Source organism: Somniosus microcephalus, chromosome 28 (genome assembly GCF_052327205.1).
Source record: "Somniosus microcephalus isolate GS21.2 chromosome 28, FLI_Smic_1.0, whole genome shotgun sequence".
In the NCBI taxonomy this organism is placed as follows: domain Eukaryota; kingdom Metazoa; phylum Chordata; class Chondrichthyes; order Squaliformes; family Somniosidae; genus Somniosus; species Somniosus microcephalus.
Genome location: NC_141014.1, coordinates 22,304,659 through 22,326,707, shown reverse-complemented (window position 1 = coordinate 22,326,707; position 22,049 = coordinate 22,304,659). Strand labels below are relative to the sequence as shown.

At 46.1% G+C, this 22,049-nt stretch overlaps 2 non-coding genes across 2 annotated transcripts; both read right to left on the bottom strand.

Annotated features, from left to right (window-relative positions):
* Positions 1 to 15,488: 15,488 nt before the first annotated feature.
* trnastop-uca (transfer RNA opal suppressor (anticodon UCA)) lies at positions 15,489 to 15,575 on the bottom strand. The gene has a single exon. It is a non-coding gene; the product is annotated as a tRNA-Sec (tRNA).
* Positions 15,576 to 19,264: 3,689 nt separating this feature from the next.
* Positions 19,265 to 19,351, bottom strand: trnastop-uca (transfer RNA opal suppressor (anticodon UCA)). The gene has a single exon. It is a non-coding gene; the product is annotated as a tRNA-Sec (tRNA).
* Between the last annotated feature and the right edge of the window lie 2,698 nt (positions 19,352 to 22,049).

Here is a 22,049-nt window from a genome sequence, read left to right as displayed (position 1 = left end):
TGTGCAGAGGATAGCTTGTTACATTCCTCGTGTGTAAGAATTAGGATCATGGAAGCTCCAAAGACTTTTTTTGGACCATTTTGTTAATGAACGAACTTACATTTCTATAGCGCCTTTCACAACTCCAGGACGTCACAGACAATGCAGTACTTTTTCGAAGTGTAGTCACTGTTATAATGTAGGAAAGCGCACAGCAAGGCCCCACAAACAGCAATGAGTTGAGTGACCGGATAATCTGTTTTTTTAGTGATGTTGGTTGAGGGATAAATGTTGGCCAGGACACTGGGGAGATCTCCCCTGCTCTTCGAAATAGTGCCGCGGGATCTTTTATGTTCACCTGAGAGAGCAGATGGGTCCTCGGTTTAACCTCTCATCCATAAAATGGCACCTGCGACAGTGCAGCACCACACTGGTGCGTCAATTCACCCAACCTAACACCCAACTCACCCAAAAGTGCAAATTCTTTCTTTCATTCTTTTGAAGACACTTACGCATCTTAAGCTCTTGCAAAAAGACCACTTATTGGGCAGTTTCTCCTTGTGATATTTACAGCTGATCGGCAAGAAACCCATTCTGAGACTCCAGAATTGAACATGACGTCAAGTCGCCACTAATATCCAACTGCCCTATCCCTTGGGAGTCTAGCTGGCGAGGAGGACATGGTGACCTTGTGGTGAATAAATATCCATTGGTCTAAAGGGAAGAGGATGTTGGTGGTCTTGAAGTGATATCTATCTCGGTTGGACAGCTCTGCGCTCCCGCACTGATATGACATTTACACTTCCCTCTACTTACCATTTCTCAGTGTGAAAAACGACACAACATGCGCTCCTCCAATTCTGGCCTCTTGCACAGCCCTGATTTCCTTTACTCCAACATTGGCGGCTGTGCCTTCAGCTGCCTAGGCCCTAAGCTGTGGCATTCCCTCCTTAAACTTCTCCACTTCTCTTCCTCTCTCTCCTCCTTTTAATGGCTCCTTAAAACCTACCTCTTTCCTGTCCTAATATCTCCTTCATGTGGCTCTGTGTCAAATATTGTCTGAAAACGCTCCTGTGAAGCGCTTTGGGACATTTTTACTATGTTAAAGGTGCCGTGTAAATGCAAGTCGTTGTTGTTGAATGCTGAGGGCACTTTCGGGCTGTTTAATGGTGCCACTGGGAGCTGACGTAAGATTGTCCATGTGGAATACAGTTTATGCCCTGACTAGCAAAGGGGAGAGAAGATCCTTCACCACAACTGTTCACCATCAGTTGGGTTTGAAAGATGGCGAGCGGTCAGTCAGTATGCTGGCTGTCAGAATCCATAGTCCCAAGTACCACACGTTCCACTCGCTGCAGAATAAAACAGTCCTAAGCATTGAATAAATATCTTGTAAGATACAAACCTTCAGCCTCTTTGTCTGGAAGACTAATGGCCTTAGATTTACAGACTCTACAATGGCTTAAGTGTAGGCAATAAGCAGGTTACTCAAAAGGCTTTCACAAACAGTGTACTGTAAACATTTTGGAATTTCTGCTCAGTCTGCTTAGGCCTCGGATTAATACAACGAGACACACAATAATTATAACTATATACTGCTCAGCCAAATCTAATTAAAAACTACTGGTGGTGGTTAATGAAAATTAATATCTTATGGTAAGAGGTAACTGTGGCAGATGCTGGAGACCGAATACTGGAACATGATAAGGTTCCTGCTTAACCAGCTCCCTGACAATGAAACATTACCAGCTGTTTGCAGGAGCCGGGGCTTTTCCACAAACTCTCTGGTGGATTCCTATTTCGCAGCGGTTTCAGTGCCCCTTACATTTATATCTTGTCCTCTCCCTTCTTTCAAATCGAGAAACTTGTTGGTGGTCTGAAGCCCACTCTGCAGGATGGCACTCGGGCTGAAGGACGTAGGAGAGAAGACGAGAGAAAAGAGGCAGTGGCGACTAAGTGATACACAGCTCAGGATTTAAAAGTCGGCAAGGAGAAGGGAAGTCCGAGGAAGGTGCGGAGTCCCACAGTCTTGGGTTCCTGAGAAAGAATGAGTTTACATAGAAGACGATGCAATGAGTCAGCTCCTCAGTAACTCACTGCAAGCTCATGAGAAGGTGGGATGGTCAGGCACACTTGTTACGATGCCGTATTCCAGTGAGGGAGGACAGTATGTTTATCACCCGTCCTTCTCCAGTCTTATGGGTGCAATGTTCTGTGCTTCTCGCCACTTCACGTTCTGCATCGTACAGGACAGTGGGAATGGCCAGACATAAATCCTGCCAACCCGGAAGTGTGAATATTCTGGACCACGTGGAACCATGCATAAGAATATAAGCTCATAAGAAATAGGAGCAGGAGTCGGCCATACGGCCCCTCGAGCCTGCTCCGCCATTCAATAAGATCATGGCTGATCTTCGACCTCAACTCCACTTTCCCGCCCAATCCCCATATCCCTTGATTCCCTTAGTGCCCAATAATCTATCGATCTCAATCTTGAATATACTCAACGACTGAGCATCCACAGCCCTCTGGGGTAGAGAATATAAAAGATTCACAACCCTCTGAGTGAAGAAATTTCTCCTCATCTCAGTCCTAAATGGCCAATCTCTTAACCTAAGATTTTGACCCCGAGTTCTAGACTCCCCAGCCAGGGGAAACAGCCTCTCAGCATCTACCCTGTCAAGCTCTCTAAGAATTTTATACGTTTCAATGAGATCATCTCTCATTCTTCTAAATTCTCCTCATAGGACAGGCTTCTTATCCCAGGAATCAATTTAGTGAACTTTCACCATCCAACACAAGGTTATCCTTCATTAGGTAAGGAGACCAAAACTGTACAGCGTACTCCAGATGTGGTCTCACCGAAGCCGTATATAATTACTCTAACCCCTTTTGCAATAAAGGCTAACATACCATTTGCCTTCCTAATTGCTTGCTGTACCTGCACGTTAACTTCCTGTGATTTGTGTACAAGGACCCTGTGATGTCCGAGTGGTACGGTCAGAAACTGAGATAAGCGAGTTCTTAGGAACAAAACCCAACTGTTTATTACACGGTGTAGCAGAGAAACATATCTCTTACAGCTGGAGGCAAAACACCATTTCTTACTGCATGAGCACCAAGATGGAGGATTCACCTGTGAGTCATACCCATAATGCAATGCCACATTACCTTAATAATTGGTGTACCAGGACATTGACTACATGACCCATTACCTTAAACACTGGTGAATGTGATACCTTAATCTTTGGCTCCATCTGGTGGATAACTTAAACATTACATCCCAGATTACTATAGACCCCCAAACCCCTCTGCATACCAAATTTTACTAGTCTCTCACCTTTTAAAAAATATTCTGCTTTTCCATTCTTCCTACCAAAGTGGATAATTTCACAATTCCCCACATTATATTCCATTTGCCACTTTCTTGCCTAATCACTTAACTATATCCCTTTGCAGTCTCTTTGCATCCTCCTCACAGCTTACTTTCCCTCCTAGCTAACATTACATTACACTCGGTCCCCTCATCTAAGTCATTGATGTAGATTGTGAATAGCTGAGGCCCAAGGACTGATCCTTGCAGCACTCCAATAGTTACACCCTGCCATCCTGAAAATGACCCGCTTATTCCTACTGGACGGAGTGCAGATCGGAACAGAGTGTTAACATAAGAACATAAGAACATAAGAAATAGAAGCAGGAGCAGGCCAATCGGCCCCTCGAGCCTGCTCCGCCATTCAATAAGATCATGGCTGCGAGTTTGGTGAGTGAGGGAGTGAATCTTAAAGGTTAATCTCTTTTTTTATTAAATCTAGTCTTGTGTGCTTGCAATTAGCATTTAACTTAAATTTAAATTTACTGTTTCAAGTTTTAAGTTTCTTCCAGGCTTGGGCAGGGCTAAGAAAGCTCTGTGCTGGAGCGCAGGTGAGAGTAATTAATTAATTAACTGGTCTAATCTGGTTCTGTAACTGCCAGAGAGCTCACTTATTTAAATCTCAGCAGTATAAATAAGGGAGGCTAGAGTATAGTTTGTCACGGAGTGCAGATCGGAACAGAGTGTTAAGCTGCGAGTCGAGTCGAGTCGAGTCGTTCTTTTTCTATCTTTGTCAGCTTCCAGGAGGGCAGCAGCTAAAAAGCTGCACAAGAGGGGACAGAGAACCAGCGGTGAGTGTTTCTACATTCCAGTTGTTAAAGTAAAAGTAAGGTCCCTAGTTTAGAGTAAGTAGTGTTTAAAGGGACGTAAGGTCCTGAGCGTATTTAATATTCTTGGAAGTAAAGGGAGTAAATTAAGGGTAGGACATGGCAGGGCAGCTCGGCAGCGTGGAGTGCTCCTCCTGTGCTATGTGGGAAGTGAGGGACAATTTAGGTGTCCACGGTGAACACATGTGCAGGAAGTATCTCCAGCTGCAGCTACTCGCAATCTGCATTTCGGAGCTGAAGCTGCGGCTGGAGTCACTGTGGAGCATCAGCGAAGCTGAGATCTTTGTGGATAGCACATTTAACGAGGTAAAGAGTGCACAGGCAGACAGGAAATGGGTGACTGCCAGACAGAGTAAAGGAACTAGGAAGGTAGTGCAGGAGTCCCCTGGGTCCATCCCCCTCTCCGACAGATTTTCCGTTTTGGGTACTGATGGGGAGATGGTTTCTCAGGGGAATGCAGCAAGAGCCAAGTCCGTGGCACTATGAGTGGCTCAGCTGCACAGGAGGGGAGGAAAAAGAGTAGGAGAGCAATAGTGATAGGGGATTCTATCGTAAGGGGAACAGATAAACGTTTCTGTGGCCACAGACGTGACTCCAGGATGGCATCTTGCCTCCCTGGTGCCAGGGTCAAGGATGTCATTGAACGGCTGCAGGGCATTCTGAAGGGGGAGGGCAAACAGTCAGAGGTCGTGGTTCACATTGGTACCATCGACATGGGTAGAAAGAGGGATGAAGTCCTGCAACAAGAATTTAGGGAGCTAAGTAGCAGATTAAAAAGCAGGACCTCAAAGGTTGTAATCGTTGGATTACTCCTGTTGCCATGTGCTAGTGAGTATAGAAATAGGAGGACAGAGCAGATGAATGTGAGGCTAAAGAGTTGGTGCAGGAGGGATGGCTTTAGTTTCCTGGATCACTGGGTCTGCTTCTGGGGAAGGTGGGACCTGTACAAGTCAGACGGGTTGCACCTGAACCAGAACGGGACCAACATCCTTGCGGGGAGGTTTGCTATTACTGTTGGGGGGGATTTAAGCTAACTTGGCAGGGGGATGGGATACGGAGTGGAGCTATAGTAGGGGGTGATGCACAGTCAAATATAGAGGAAAAAACAAGTCAGCCTGGAAGGCAGAGCAAATATGTAATGGCACAAGGGAGTATGACAAGGCTGGATGGCATTTATTTTAATGCAAGGAGTCTTGCGAGTAAGGCAGATGAATTGAAGGTGTTGATGAACACATGGGAGTATGATATTGTTGCTATCACAGAGACATAGTTGAGGGGGGGGCAGGACTGGCAGCTCAATATTACGGGGTATAGAATCTTCAGGCGAGACAGAGGTGGGTGTAAAAGAGGAGGGGGTGTCGCAATATTAATCAGGGAGTCAATTACTGCTGTAAGGAGGGATGATATCTTAACAGGTTCCTCTAATGAGGCCATATGGGTAGAACTTAAACAAAAAGGGGGCAAGCACTTTGCTGGGAGTGTACTATAGGCCCCCAAACAGTCAGGGGGAGATAGAGGAATAGATATATAGGCAAATCGCAGAGAAGTGTAGAAATAATAGTAGGGGGATTTCAACTTCCCCAATATTAACTGGGATAGTCAGAGTGTGAAAGGCTTAGAGGGTGCGGAATTCTTAAAGTGCATCCAGGAGAGCTTTTTGAGCCAGCATGTAGACAGTCCTACAAGAGAGGGGACAGTACTGGACCTAATTCTAGGAAATGTAGCCGGGCAAGTGGTAGAAGTGTCAGTAGGGGAGCATTTTGGTGACAGTGACCATAATTCGGTGAGATTGAAGGCAGTCATGGAAAAGGACAAAGATGGACTGGAAATAAAGGTTCTAAATTGGGGAAAGGCTGATTTTAATATGATAAGGCAGGATCTGGCCAAAGTGGACTGGGATCAGATACTTGTAGGAAAATCCACATCAGAGCAGTGGGAGTCTTTCAGAAAGGAAATAGAGAGAGTACAACGCCAACATGTTCCCGTCAAGGGTGGGACCAACAAGCCCAGGGAACCCAGGGTGTCAAGGGATATACAACAATGGATTAGGGGAAAAAAGGGAGGCTTTTGGCAGATACAAAGGACTAAAAACAGTGGAAACCCTAGAGTATAGAAAGTGCAGGGGGGTACTTAAGAAAGAAATTAGGAGAGCGAAGAGGGGGCATGAAAAAACACTGGCGGGCAAAATAAAAGAAAATCCCAAGGTGTTTTATAAGTATATTAAGGGCAAGAGGATAACCAGGGAAAGAGTAGGGCCCATTAGGGACCAAAGTGGCAATCTGTGTGTAGAGCCGGAAGATGTAGGTGAGGTTTTAAATGAATATTTTGCATCTGTGTTCACTGGAGAAGGACGATGTCGGCATAGAAATCAGGCAGGGGGATTGTGATATATTTGAACAAATTAGTATTGAGGGAGGAGGTACTAGCGGTTTTAGCAGGCCTAAAAGTGGATAAATCCCCAGGCCCAGACAAGATGTATCCCAGGCTGCTGTGTGAGGCAAGGGAGGAGATTGCAGGGGCTCTGACACAAATTTTCAGAACCTCTCTGGCCACAGGGGAGGTACCAGAGGACTGGAGAACAGCTAACGTAGTACCATTATTCAAGAAGGGTAGTAGGGATAAACCAGGGAATTACAGGCCAGTGAGCCTAACATCAGTGGTAGGGAAATTATTGGAAAAAATTCTGAGGGACAGAATTAGTCTCCACTTGGAGAGGCAAGGATAGTCAGCATAGCTTTGTCAGGGGGAGATCATGTCTGACCAATTTGATTGAATTTTTCGAGGGGGTGACTTGGTTTGTGGATGAGGGTAGTGCAGTTGATGTGGTCTACATGGACTTCAGTAAGGCTTTTGACAAAGTCCCGCATGGGAGACTGGTCAAGAAGATAAGAGCCCATGGGATCCAGGGCAACTTGGCACATTGGATCCAAAATTGGCTTAGTGGCAGGAGGCAGAGGGTGATGGTCGAAGGTTGTTTTTGTGACTGGAAGCCTGTGTCCAGTGGTGTACCACAGGGATCGGTACTGGGTCCTTTGCTGTTTGTAGTGTACATTAATGAATTAGATATGAATGTAGGAGGTATAATCAGTAAGTTCGCAGATGACACGAAAATTGGTGGAGTGGTAAATAGTGAGGAGGGAAGCCTCAGGCTACAGGACGATATAGACGGGTTGGTCAGATGGGCAGGACAGTGGCAAATGGAATTTAACCCTGAAAAGTGTGAGGTGATGCATTTTGGGAGGACTAACAAGGCAAGGGAATACACAATGAATGGTAGGACCCTAGGAAGAACAGAGGATCAGAGGGACCTTGGTGTGCATATACATAGATCCCTGAAGGCAGCAGGACAGGTAGATAAGGTGGTTAAAAAGGTACATTTGATACTTTACTTCATTAGCCGAGGCATAGAATATAAGAGCAGGGCGGTTATGATGGAGCTGTACAAAATGCTAGTTAGGCCACAGCTGGAATACTGTGTGCAGTTCTGGTCGCCACACTATAGGAAGGATGTGATTGCATTGGAGAGGGTGCAGAGGAGATTCACCAGGATGTTACCTGGGCTGGAGCGCTTCAGCTATGAAGAGAGACTGGACAGGCTGGGGTTGTTTTCCTTAGAGCAGAGAAGGCTGAGAGGGGACCTGATTGAGGTGTACAAAATTATGAGGGGCATAGATAGGGTAGATAGAAAGGAACATTTCCCTTAGTAGAGGGGCCATAGTTTCAAAGTAAGGGGCAGGAGGTTTAGAGAGGATTTGAGGAAAAACTTTTTCACCCAGAGGGTGGCTGGAATCTGGGACTCACTGCCTGAAAGGGTGGTAGAGACAGGAACACTCACAACATTCAAGAAGCATTTAGATGAGCACTTGAAACGCCATAGCATACAAGGCTACGGACCAAGTGCTGGAAAATGGGATTAGAATAGACCGGGCTTAATGGCCGGCGCGGACACGATGGGCGTCTTTCTGTGCTGTATAACTCTATGGCTCTGTTTTCTGTCCGTTAACCAATCCTCTATTCATGCTAATATATTACCCCTAAGCCATGAGCCCTAATCTTGTGCAACAACCTCTTATGTGGCACCTTATCGAATGCCAGCTTGACAGTCAACCCGATCGAGCTACTCATCACTGTACATTGGATCTGGCATCTTTGCCATCGCACGTGCTCTCTTAGCAAGGAGGTCTGGGCCTGCTACCATCATACGTCCACCTGTTACTAATAGGATTGGATAATTTGAACCACTAATTTCTCCACAATGGGATGGAGGTCCATTTCAGTGGATTCCGAAATCCACTTTACCAATGGTTAGATTTTCGAAGGTCGAATCCACCAGACCTATTAATGATGTGGTGAGGTCATATGTCCCATTTCCATTGTTACCACTTCAATAACACTTGCCATAACTCAAGTCCGCATGAAACACACGTCCTGAGTTGCTCGTTGCTAAAGGCAGAAGGTAGCGTCCTGCCATTTTACTGAGTGGTAGGATACACCAAAGTAAAAAGAGTCATAGATGGCACTTCTGTGACCATATACACTCCCTTCATCAATACCATCACTACATCAACAGGATAGGATTCCACTCATTCAATGTCCACCTCATTTGTAACCAGTCTCAAGATAAGGGGTTGGCCATTTAGGGTTGTGGATCTTTGGGATTCTCTACCCCAGAGGGCTGTGGAGGCTCCATCGTTGAGTATATTCAAGACAGCGATCAATAGATTTTTGGGCACTAAGGGAATCAAGGGATATGGGGTTAGGGCGGGAAGGTGGAGATGATGTAGTCATGATTCTATTGAGGGGCCGTATGGCTTCCTCCTGCTTCTAGTTCTTATGTTCTTATGTTAGCACTGCATCATGGTGCCAATGCTTACCTCCCTAGCACTTGCCACGGTGCCTGCAATTAAGGCAGTGCATTTGTTCAACTGGAAAGGCAAGTCTCTACTGCATGGATCCTGGGAGATGGAGGCTACCTTCTTCAGCCATGGTTCTCCAACCTGTGTGCTGTCCCAGGATACCCACTGAGCAGCACCACTGTATAATGAGGTCTATTGATTAACCACAGAACACACTATTGGAAGTCTAAAAACAACATTTGAGGGGTTTTGATAGAGTAGATAGGGAGAAATTATTTCCATTGGCAGGAGGGTTGGTAACCAGAGGACATGAATTTAAGATCATTGGTAAAAAATCCAGGGGAAATTAGGAGAATTTTTTTTTTACGCGGCAAGTTGCTGTGATCTGGAACGCGCTGCCTGAAAGTGCAGTGGAAGCAGATTCAATAGTAACTTACAAAAGGGAATTGGATAAATACTTGAAAAGGAGAAATTTACAGGGCTATGGGAAAGGAGCGGGGGAATGGGACTAATAGTTCCTTCACAGAGCTGAATGGATTCTATGATCCTATGTTTCAGATGTTCTGGTTCAGTCTGGGGCTGCCCTACAATATAGCCCGGTGAGGGTCTCAATGATAGATGGTTTGCTACATGCTTCACAACTTTGCCTCTCAAAGAAGCCTCGTCATAGAGGGCCCAGAGATGGGTGGCATCCAAGGGCAGTAGGGGGCTCAATCAGCAGCAGCATGAAGAGAATGGAGGAGAACCTGTTGCTAGCTGCAGGAGACATTCATGCCAACCTGATATAGAGACCTTCTCTTGACTACCACATCTGCCCATTGCATGAAGAGTCCTGTCTCTATCTTCCCCCGTCCTACCACAAAGATGCCAACATGTACAGACCTTTCTCAGTACCAACTCACCTGAGTTACATTCACTTAAGAAAGCAAATGGTATGTTAGCTTTTGTTACAAAGGGTTTAGAGTATACGAGTAAAGAAGTCTTACTACAATTATACAGGGCATTGGTGAGGCCACACTTGGAGTACTGTGTACAGTTCTGGTCTCCTTACCTGAAGAAAGACATACTTGTCTTAGTGGGAGTGCAATGAAGGTTCACTAGACTGGTTCCTGGGATGAGGAGATTGCCCTATCTGTAAACTAGGCCTATATTCCCTAGAGTTTAGAAGAATGAGAGGTGATCTAATTGAAACATATAAAATTCTTAAAGAGCTTGACAGGGTTAACGCTGGGAGGATGTTTCCCCTGGCTGGGGAATCTAGAACACAGGGGTCACAGTCTTGGAATAAGGGGGTAGACCATTTAGGACTGAGATGAGGAGAAATTTCTTCACTCAAAGGGTTGTGAATCTTTGGAATTCTCTACACCAGAGGGCTGTGGATGCTCAAGACAGAGGTTGATAAATTTTTGGGAACAAAGGGAATTAAGGGATATGGGGATAGTGCAGGAAGGTGGAGTTGAGGTCGAAGATCAGCCATGATCTTATTGAATGGCGGAGCAGGCTTGAAGGGCCAAATGGCCTACACTAGCTCTTATTTCTTATGTTCCTGTCTGCTCAACAAAGCCACTTCCAAACCTTGCCAGAAATAAATTCTGCCCGCAAAACAGCTTTAGTGCAGCTACAATCTTCCTTCCAACTCCTATTGGGTGGCTTGCCAAGTTCTCTTTACCACCATGCTTCAGCATAACACAGGAACGCTTTAACCCAATCCTGCAGCAGCAGGCCATCACCCCTCACCGAGTGGTGAGCTCGCAGTCAGAGGAGGAGATTCCACTGGGGGAACTGCTTTCATTATTCGAAGTAAGCTGATTGAAGAAATTTCACCAGGGTCAGCGGTTGGGTGGGCAGAAGAGCAGGCTCAGCATAATTTATTAACAGCAAAGAACCAGAGAGGGAAATCCAGGCGAGTGTCTGTGAATCGTCCTGTTGGAATGGTTGACATGAATACATTTAAGGTGAAGCTAGACAAGTGCAGGAGAGAAAGGAAGATCTGTTGAAAGTAGTTCCTGACTTCACTAACGAATGGCCTGGACCTAATTTTATTATTTCCCCACCACAGAAAATAATTTTTCTGTATCTAGCCTATTAAATCCTTCAACTTTTAAACACCGCCCTGACAGTAACATTTATCACCACTCACACTCCACCTGAACAGTAGAATTAAGCCATACTGCTGCTGGACGGCTGCAGGTCCACTGAGACTCGTCCAGGAGCTAAAGTAACATTGATGAGTCTTATATAAAACAGAGAAAGATGTAACACATTGGCCCAGAACTTCGGGTCTCCACGGGTGAGTACGCACGGGGTACTCACCCGTAAGCCCAATGGAAGTGCCGGTTTCCTGCATGCACTGCGCATGCGCGGGAAACCGGCACTTCCGTTCCCCTCAAAGCAGGGGTTAAGAGGTTGAACGCGTGCGTGGGAGAGGCAGCACGTGCGCATCGAACTTACGTTTTTTTCCAGGTTTTCCCGGGAAGGTAAGTCTCCAGAAGTTACACATTTAAAAAGCAGTCGCAAGGCCTGCTTTTTACAAGGTAAGTGGTGAATTAATTAATATTAAAACATTTTTTCCACAGGTTTATTATTTTTTAATTCTTTAAAGAAAGGTAAGTTTATTTTTAGCCCCGTTAGAAAATAAAATTATTTTTTTCAAAAATTTAAATTATTGTTTAAAATAGTTATTTCATGTAATTTATAGTTTATTTAAAAAATGTGATTTAAAAAAAATTTATTTGAAGATTTAGTGATGTTTTGAGACTCGTAGTATTTCTAAGTTTGACAGCACTTCCTGTCAAACTTATGAATGAAGCATTCCCTGCTCCGATTGGCTCCCCATGGCCCACGTGATCCTAGGGGACGCTTCGAACTAACTGCGCCCCTGGGATACGCAAGCACTGCGTGCCGGCAGTTGGAGCAGGCCCAGGATCAGAATTCCACGGGGCCCTACAGCTCAACGGTCGGCGCGCAAGGTAAGTGCAGGTCAGGGGCTTGCACCCACGGGAAGCCCCCGACCCGAATTTCTGGGCCATTATATTCAGTGTGAGTAGATTATCAGTATCAATTAACGATTTTCCACTATTATAATCAGATTTACATCACACCATATCTATACATTGAGAACAGGTGAAAAATAACATCTTGTATTTTTATTCAAAACCTTACAGGATTGACTATACAGATTTGTTTGCATATTATTACAGTTCTTCTGACTTTCATTGATTGCTTTAGGATGATGCCCTTGGAGAGCCCAGCAACCTCCGGGATACAGAAATTCTCACTCAGTCTGAAGTTCCTGGAATCTGCTGATAATGGGCATTAAAGGCCATAATCATCACAGCCCCAGGACATCGCTGCAGGAGTTCCTCAGGGCAGTGTCCTCAGACCAATCATCTTCAACTGCTTCATCAATGACCTTCCCTCCAACATAAGGTCAGAAATGGGGATGTTCGCTGATGACTGCACAGCGTTCAGTGCCATTCACAACTCCACAGATAATGAAGCAGTCCATGCCTGCATGCAACAAGACCTGGACGACATTCAGGCTTGGGCTGATAAGTGGCAGGTAACATTTGCGTCACAGAAGTACCAGGCAATGACTATCTCCAACAAGCGAAAGTCTAACCACCTCTTGATTGGCACCCCATCCACCACCTTAAACATTCACTCCCTCCACCACCGGCGTACCATGGCTGCAGTGTGTACCATCAACAAGATGCACTGCAGCAACTCGTCAAGACATTACCATCGCCGAATCCCCCACTATCAACATCCTGGGGGTCACCATTAACCAGAAACTTAACTGGACCAGCCACATAAATACTGTGGCAACAAGAGCAGGTCAGAGGCAGGGTATTCTGCGGTGAGTGTCTCACCTCCTGACTCCCCAAAGCCTTTCCACCATCTACAAGGCACAAGTAAGGAGGGTGATGGAATACTCTCCACTTGCCTGGATGAGTGCAGCTCCAACACCACTCAAGAAGCTCGACACCATCCAGGACAAAGCAGCCCGCTTGATTGGCACCCCATCCACCACCTTAAACATTCACTCCCTCCACCACCGGCGTACCATGGCTGCAGTGTGTACCATCAACAAGATGCACTGCAGCAACTCGTCAAGGCTTCTTCGGCAGCACCTCCCAAACCCGCGATCTCTACCACCTAGAAGGACAAGGGCAACAGGTGCATGGGAACACCACCACCTCCAAGTTCTCCTCCAAGTCACACACCATCCTGACTTAGAAGTATATTGCTGATCCTTCATCGTCGCTGGGTCAAAACTCCCTTCCTAACAGCACTGTGGGAGTACCATCACCACACGGACTGCAGCGGTTCAAGAAGATGGCTCACCACCACCTTCTCAAGGGCAACTAGGGATGGGCAATAAATGCTGGCATTGCCAGCAACGCCCACATCCCATAAACAAATAAAAAAATATATATATATTCTTCCGATCCTCCTTAGATACAAGGGTGGTGCCAAATGACTGGGGAATTGCAAATGGTGCAGCCTTGTTCAAAAAAGGGTGTAAGGATAAACACAGCAACTATAGGCCAGTCAGTTTAACCTTGGTAGTGGGGAAGCTTTTAGAAAAGATAATCAGGGACAAAATTTCAGTCACTTGGACAAGTGTGGATTAATTAAGGAAAGCCAGCACGGATTTGCTACATAGAAACATATAAGATAGGAGCAGGAGTAGGCCATTCGGCCCCTCGAGCCTGCTCCGCCATTCAATGAGATCATGGCTGATCATCCAAATTCAGTACCCTGTCCCTGCCTTCTCCCCATATCCCTTGATCCCTCAAGGAATCCTTAAAGGCAGATTGTATTTAACTTGATCGAGTTTTTGATGAGATAACAAAGAGGGTTGATGAGGGCAATGCGGCTGACGTGGTGTACATGGACTTCCAAAAGGCGTTTGATAAAATGCCAAATAGGCTTGTCAGCAAAGTTGAAGCCCATGGATTAAAAAGGACAGTCACAGCATGGATACAGAATTGGCTACGTGACAGGAAACAGAGCGTAGTGGTGAACGGTTGTTTTTCGGACTGGAGGAAGGTATACAGTGGTGTTCCCCAGGGGTCGGTATTAGGACCACTGCTTTTCTTGATATATATTAATAACTTGGACTTGGGAGTACAGGGCACAATTTCAAAATTTGCAGATGGCACAAAACTTCGAAGTATAGTGAACAGCGAGGAGGAGAGTGATAGACTTCAAGAGGACATAGACAGGCTGGTGAAATGGGCGGACACGTGGCAGATAAAATTTAACGCAGTAAGGTGCGAAGTGATACATTTTGGTAGGAAGAATGAGGAGAGGCAATATAAACTAAAGGGTGAAATTCTAAAGGGGTTGCATGAACAGAGAGACCTGGGGGTATATGTGAACAAATCAGTTAAGGTGGCAGGACAGGTTGAGAAAGGTTAAAAAAGCATACGGGATCCTGGGCTTCATAGAGGCATAGAGTACAAAAGCAAGGAAGTTTTGATGAACTTTTTATAAAACACTGGTTCAGCCCCAACTGGAGTATTGTGTCCAATTCTGGGCACCGCACTTTAGGAAGGATACGAAGGCCTTAGAGAGGGTGCAGAAAAGATTTACGAGACTGATTCCAGAAATGAGGGATTTTCAGTTACGTGGACAGACTGGAGAAGCTGTGGTTGTTCTCCTTGGAGCAGGGAAGGTTGAGAGGAGATTTGATAGAGGTGTTCAAAATCATGATGGGTTTAGACAGGGTAGATAGAGAGAAACTGTTCCCATTGGTGGAAGGATGGAGAACCAGAGGACACAGATTTAAGGTGATTGGCAGAAGAACCAAAGGCGACATGAGGAAAAACTTTTTTACTCAGCGACTGGTTAGGATCTGGAATGCACTGCCTGAAAATGTGAGGGAGGCAGACTCGATCATGTGGGGGGAGTGGAATGAGCTGAAGTGTTCTTGCAGAGAGCCGACACGGGCTCGATGGGCCGAATGGCCTTCTTCCATGCTGTAACCATTCTATGATTGCACTGTAAGTCAAAACTGATATTTTAACCTTTGTGGCTTATTTCTGCAGCCATAAATAGTCGCAGTAGTAGGCCATTCAGCCTGCACAGCATTCCATTACATCATGGGTGATCTGTACATCAACTCCATTTACCCGCCTTTGCCCCATATACCTTTATACCCTTACCTAACAATCTATTGATATCAATCTTAAAAGCTCCAATTGGCCCAGCATCCACAGCCTTTTGGGGGGTGGAGGGGGTGAATTCCAGATTTCCACAATCCTTTGTGTGTGAAAAGGTGCTTCCTGACTTCATTACTCAATGGCCTGGGTTCAATTTTAAAGTCTGCCCCAATGTTCAGGATTATTACACAAAAGGAAACTGTTTCTTTTTATCTATCCTAGTGAGTCCATCAACTATTTCAACCACCTCCCCATATAAATCCATTAACCACCACTCACACTCTGCCTGGAAGGTGTGATTGAACCATTCTGTTGTTAAACAGCTACAGGTTTGAAGCCTGCATCCCAGACCACTGAAACTCATCCAGGCCCTAGGACAACAGGTGAACAGTCTTATATAAAACAGAGGAAGATGTAACACATTATATTCAGGGTGAGTAGATTATCAGTGGCAATCAACTAGTTCACAGTTTTATATTCAGATTTGCATCACACCATATCCATACATTGAGAACAGGTGAAAAATAACGGCCTAGAAATTCATTAAGGCGCTGCCAGCTTTGCGCCCAGTTAACGCCTAAAGAGTGATTTTGCGCCAGAAATGAGTTTGCGCAGATATTCAGTGCAGCGGTATTGGCGGCGGTAGCCGTTAGTGCTGCGCCAGCACCGATGACGTCATCGGTGTGCGCAGTGCCCCGGTTCCGCCCCGAAACCAGCCCGATCCCCATATTTAGTTGCGGCCGCCTCCTCCGAAGCGGCCGCAAACAGCGACCAGAAAACGGGGCCGTCCTGCTGCCTTAGTGGGGCGCTTTAAAGCAGAAGGTGCGGCCGGCCGCTTTTTCGGCAGCCGCCTGCCCGCACCTCCTTCCCCGGCCTCCTCCACTCTCCCCCCCCCCCCCCCCCCCCGCGGCATTGCCGGCTGCTTTCCGCGAGCCCAGCACTTCTCCGCGGTGCCGGGCTCATTTGCCGGCACTATCCAGCGGCGATCTCCCCGTTGCAGGCAGCTCCCCCTTAAGAGAAGGAGGAGGCCTGCAGTACCGCAGCCTGCCGCTCCGCAGCGGCTGGCGCAGCGGCGCCAAGAGTGCTGATATTCAGTGTCAGCGCCCCAAGCGGAGGCGGGCACACCCTGGTATAGCGCCCGGTTCCGAATTGGGGCGCTAACAATGAATATATGACGATCGCTATAGGCTTCCCGCCCAGCGCTAACTTTTGGGCGCTAGCCAGCTGGCGGGGCCATAGTGAATTTCTAGGCCAACGTCTTATATTTTTATTCAAAGCCTTATGGGATTGACTATGTAGATTCATTTGCATTTTATTAAAGTTCTTCTGCCTTTCATTGATTGCTTTAGGACGCAGTCCTTGGAGAGCCCAGTTACCTCCGGGATACAGAAATCCTCACTCGGACTGAAGTTCCTGGAATCTGCTGATAATTGGCCCCTGAGGTTAGGACGGATACTGTCGGATGATCCTATGTAGGCGAAGCATATGATGCTATGGACCGAATCGGACAAAAGGCCTGTTTGTGTGCTGTAAAATTATGTGTCACTCTATGTCTACCAGGTTGAGTCATAAGTTATCCCTGAAACTTTGATGGAAATCATGAGGCCATGTTGTGCACCAAGTGTAAATGCTTGGAACAGGTTGCGATGGCAACCTTCATATCTCATCTCTGTGTGATGTGTGGATGAAGCACCGACTGTGGTGATATTTGCGATATCTCACTTGCTGCTCACGGGTGAAAGCTATTGAATGCAATCCTTGAAACGTGAACCTTGGAAAAACTTTCCACTGGGTGTGCATCAAGAGGAATGTTAGAGGAAGGGTAGAGATGGGGCAGTAGCTGGAAAGGAGAAAAGGGTCAAGGGTTGGTTATTTGAGGAGCTGATGATGGTGGTGGTTTTGAAAGGGAGGTGGTCAGTACCTGAGGAGAGGGTACAATGTCAGCTAGCATGGTGTCCAGGAAGGGAGGTTGGGTGGTCAGCAGTTTAGTGGGAATGAGGTCAAGGTGGGTTTCATGGACAAGATGAACTCAGAGAGGGCATGAGGGAAGATATGGGAGAATCTAGAGAATTAAGCAGGTTCAGAGCTAGCGCAGAGCATGGGAGAAATTATGACTTGGTGGACATAGGAGAAAGGGAGGATACAGCAGAGGCATTTGAATGGATGGTCTCAATCTTCGTGACAAAGAAGTCCACGAGCCCCTCGCACTTATTATTGGAGGTGATGATGTATCTTTCCATGTCATAGTCTGCCATTGCAGAAAATATTGGCCCAGAAATTCGGGTCCCCACGGGTGAGTATGCACGGGGTACTCGCCCATAGGCCCAATGGAAGTGCCGGTTTCCTGCATGCACTGTGCATGCGCGGGAAACCGGCACTTCCGTTCCCCTGAAAGAAGGGGTTCAGAGGTGGAATGCGTGCGCCGGAGGCTGCGCGTACGCATCGAACTTACGTTTTCTTTGCAGGTTTTCCCAGGAGGGTAAGTCTCCAGAAGTTACACATTTAAAAAGCAGTCGTAAGGCCTGCTTTTTACAAGGTAAGTGGTGAATTAATTAAAATTAAAACATTTTTTCCACAGGTTTATTATTTTTAAATACTTTAAAGAAAGGTAAGTTTATTTTTAGCCCCGTTAGAAAATAAAATTATATTTTTCAAAAATTTAAATTGTTGTTTAAAATAGTTATTTCATGTAATTTATAGTTTATTTAAAAAATGTGATTTTTAAAAATTTATTTGAAGATTTAGTGATGTTTTGGGGCCCGTAGTATTTATAAGTTTTGACAGCTCTTCCTGTCAAACTTATGAATGCGCATTTCCCTGCTCCGATTGGCTCTCCATGGCCCACATGATCCCAGGGGACGCATCACAGAATCACAGAAACCCCACAGTGCAGATAGAGGCCATTTCGGCCCATCGAGCCTGCACCGACACATATCCCATCCGATCCCCGTAACCCCTACACCAACACATATCCCACCCTATCCCTGTAACCCCATGCATTTAATCCCCCTAACACTAAGGGTCAATTTATCATAGCCAATCAACCTAACCCGCACATCTTTGGACGAACTAACTGCGCCCCTGGGATACGCAAGCACTGCGCGCCGGCAGTTGGAGCAGGCCCAGGATCGGAATTCCACGGAAGCCCACAGCACAACGGCCGGCGCGTTAGGTAAGTGCAGGTCGGGGGCTTGCACCTGCGGGAAGCCCCCGACCTGAATTTCTGGGCCATTATGTCCCTCAGACTGAGAGTGAGAGGGAGCCTTTCATCAAATCATGTTTCACAATTTTGGCAAGAGTTGTGCGTGATATTCCATCCCAGAACATGCAGAGCCTTCAACTGAATGCTTAACCGTTCCTCAGTGATTGTATCACTGTCCTATTCAGTCACACACAGTGCAGTCAGGACATTGGTTTATAATGGGCATTAAAGGCCAGCCACATTCCGTGGTCCTCTCTCTTTCAGAATGATAGAACTGGCCAAAGAGGGAGATCGGGGAGATCCGACTGCCACCCGAGGCAGATTGCCCGCATCCACCATTACCCACAAAAACTTCTTGCAGATCATTGCGAACACTGATAACAGAACTGCAGATGATCACACTGCAAGTCAAACCGATATTATAACCTTATTTCTGCAGCCATAATTAGTAACAGTAGGTGGCCATTCAGCCCCTCGAGCTTGTACTGCCATTCCATTAGATCATAGCTAATATGTACCTCAACTCCACTAACCCACCTTTGCTCCATATCCCTTTATACCCTTGCCTATTAAAAATCTATTGATTGCAGTCTTCAAAGATCCAAATGGCCCAGCATCCACAGTCTTTTGGGAGTTGGAGGGGTGTTGCAGGTAGGGGAAGAGTTCCAGATTTCCATTATGCTTTGTATGTGAAAAGAGTGCTTCCTGGTATCACTCCTGCATCAAATTACTGCCCAGTATTCTGGATTCCACCACTATACATACAGCAGAAATCATTTACTCTTTATCAACCCTGTTCAATCCTTCAATGATTTTAAACATCTCTCCCCAGAGAAACATTAATCAACACTCAACTCTGCCTGAAAAGTGGAATTGAACCACCCTGTCGCTAAACAGCTACAGGTTTGAAGCCTGCATCCCAAACCACTGAGACTCATCCAGGCATTATTATAGTAATAGGTGAACAGTCTTATATAAAACAGAGAAAGAGGTAGCACATTATGTTCAAGGTGAGTAGATTATCAGTGTCAATCAACTAGTTCCCAGTTTTATATTCAGATTTACATCACATCATATCTATACATTGAGAACAGGTGAAAAATAATGTCTTGTATTTTTATTCAAAGCCTTACAGGAACTGACTATGCAGATTAGTTTGCATCTTCCCCTCCCCTCCCCTTTCAGCATTCTGTAGGGACCGCTCCCTCCGAGACACCCTAGTCCACTCCTCTATCACCCCCAACAGCCCTTCCCCTTCGCCTGGCACCTTCCCGTGCAAGCACAGGAGATGTAACACCTGTCCCCATACCTCCCCCCTTCCCACTGTCCAAACACCCCTTCCAGGTGAAACAGCGATTTACTTGTACTTCTTGCAATTTAGTATACTGTAATCGCTGCTCACGATGTGGTCTCCTCTACATTGGGGAGACCAAACGCAGATTGGGTGACCGCTTTGCGGAACACCGCCATTCAGTCCGTAAGGGTGACCCCGAGCTTCCGGTCGCCTGTCATTTTAATTCACCGCTCCATTCCCACTCGGACCTCACCGTCCTTGGCCTCTTGCATTGTTCCACGGAAGCTCAACGTAAACTCGAGGAGCAGCACCTCATCTTCCGATTAGGCACTTTGCAGCCTTTCGGACTCAATATCGAGTTCAACAATTTCAGATCATAACCTCGGCCCCTATTACATTTTTACTTATATATTTTTTTTCCACCCATTTGTTTTGGGTTTTCCCTCCCGCCCCCCCCCCTCCTTTTTTCCCTCTCTCCCACATGGCAGCTGTCTCTCATCCTGCCAGTACACTTCACACCTAATCTGAGCCGTCTTTTGTCTCCACTGTCCTATTACCATCTCGTCTGGTTTTGAATACCTCTTAATGTCTCTTTACTTCTTTTGTTCTATCGCAGCCCTGCCTTCGATCTATTTCATTTCCTTTCCAGTTTTGAAAAAGGGTTCACCCGAAACGTCGACTCTAATTTCTCTCCATGGATGTTGCCTGGCCTGCTGAGTTTTTCCAGCATTTTCTGTTGTTATTTTGCATTTTATTAAAGTTCTTCTGCCTTTCATTGATTGCTTTAGGACGCAGTCCTTGGAGAGCCCAGCGTCCGCCGGGATACAGAAATCCTCACTCAGACGGAAGCTCCTGGAATCTGCTGGTAATTGGCCCCTGAGGTTAGGATGGATACTGTCAGCTGATCCCATGTATGCCAAGCCTATGATTTTATAGATGAAATCGGCCGAATGGCCTGTCCGTGTGCTGTAAAATTATGTCATTCTATGTCTACTAGGTTGAGTCCTAGGCAATCTCTGAACCTTTGGTTGGACCATGAGGCCATGTTGTGTACCAAGTGTAAATGCCTGTAACAGGTTGCGATGGCGACCTTCATATCTCATCTCTGTGTGATGTGTGGGTGAGCCATTGACTGTGGTGACATTTGTGATATCTCACTTACTGCTCACGGGTGTAAGCCATTGAATGCAATCCTTGAAACATGAACCTTGGATAAACTTTCCACTGGGTGTGCATCAAGAGGAATGTTAGAGGAAGGATAGAGATGGGGTAGTAGCTGGAAAGGAGAAAAGGGTCAAGGGTTGGTTATTTGAGGAGCTGATGATGGTGGTGGTTTTGAAAGGGAGGTGGTCAGTACCTGAGGAGAGGGTACAATGTCAGCTAGCATGGTGTCCAGGAAGGGAAGTTGGGTGGTCAGCAGTTTAGTGGGAATGAGGTAAAAGTGGGTTTCATGAACAAGATGAACTCAGAGGACATTAGGGGAGATACGCGAGAAGCTGGAGAATGAAGCAGGTTCAGAGCTAGTGTTGAGCATGGGAGGAATTATGACTTGGTGGGCAAGGAGAAAGGGAGGATACAGAAGAGGCATTTGAATGGATGGTCTCAATCTTAGTGACAAAGAAGTCCACGAGCCCCTCGTACTTGTTATTGGAGGTGATGTTGTATCTTTCCATGTCATAGGCTGCCATTGCAGAAAATGTTATGTCTGTCAGGCTGAGAGTGAGAGGGAGCCTTTCATCAAATCATGTTTCACAATTTTGGCAAGAGTAGTGCGCGATATTCCATCCCAGAACATGCAGAGCCTTCAACTGAACGCTTAACCATCCCTCAGTGATTGTATCACCGCCCAACTCAGTCGCACACAGTGCGGCCAGGACGTTAATTTATAATGGGCATTAAAGGCCAGTCACATTCCGTGGTCCTCTCTCTTTCAAAATGATAGAACTGGCCAAAGAGGGAGATCAGGGCGATCCGACTGCACCCGAGGCAGATTTCCTGCATCCACCATTACCCACAAAAACTTCTTGCAGATCATTGCGAACACTGATAACAGAACTGCAGATGATCACACTGCAAGTCAAACTGATATTATAACCTTTGTGACTTATTTCTGCAGCCATAATTAGTAACAGTAGGTAGCCATTCAGCCCCTCGAGCCTGTACTGCCATTCCATTAGATCATAGCTGATTACCATTAACCTACCTTTGCTCCATATCCCTTTATATCCTTACCTAAAAATAGTATCATTTTAAGATTATTCCTTCACCAGCGGAAATCCTTTTTCTCTATTTACTGCATCACATCTTTCAAATATTTTAAGATCTCCATCTACAGAGCCATTAATCAC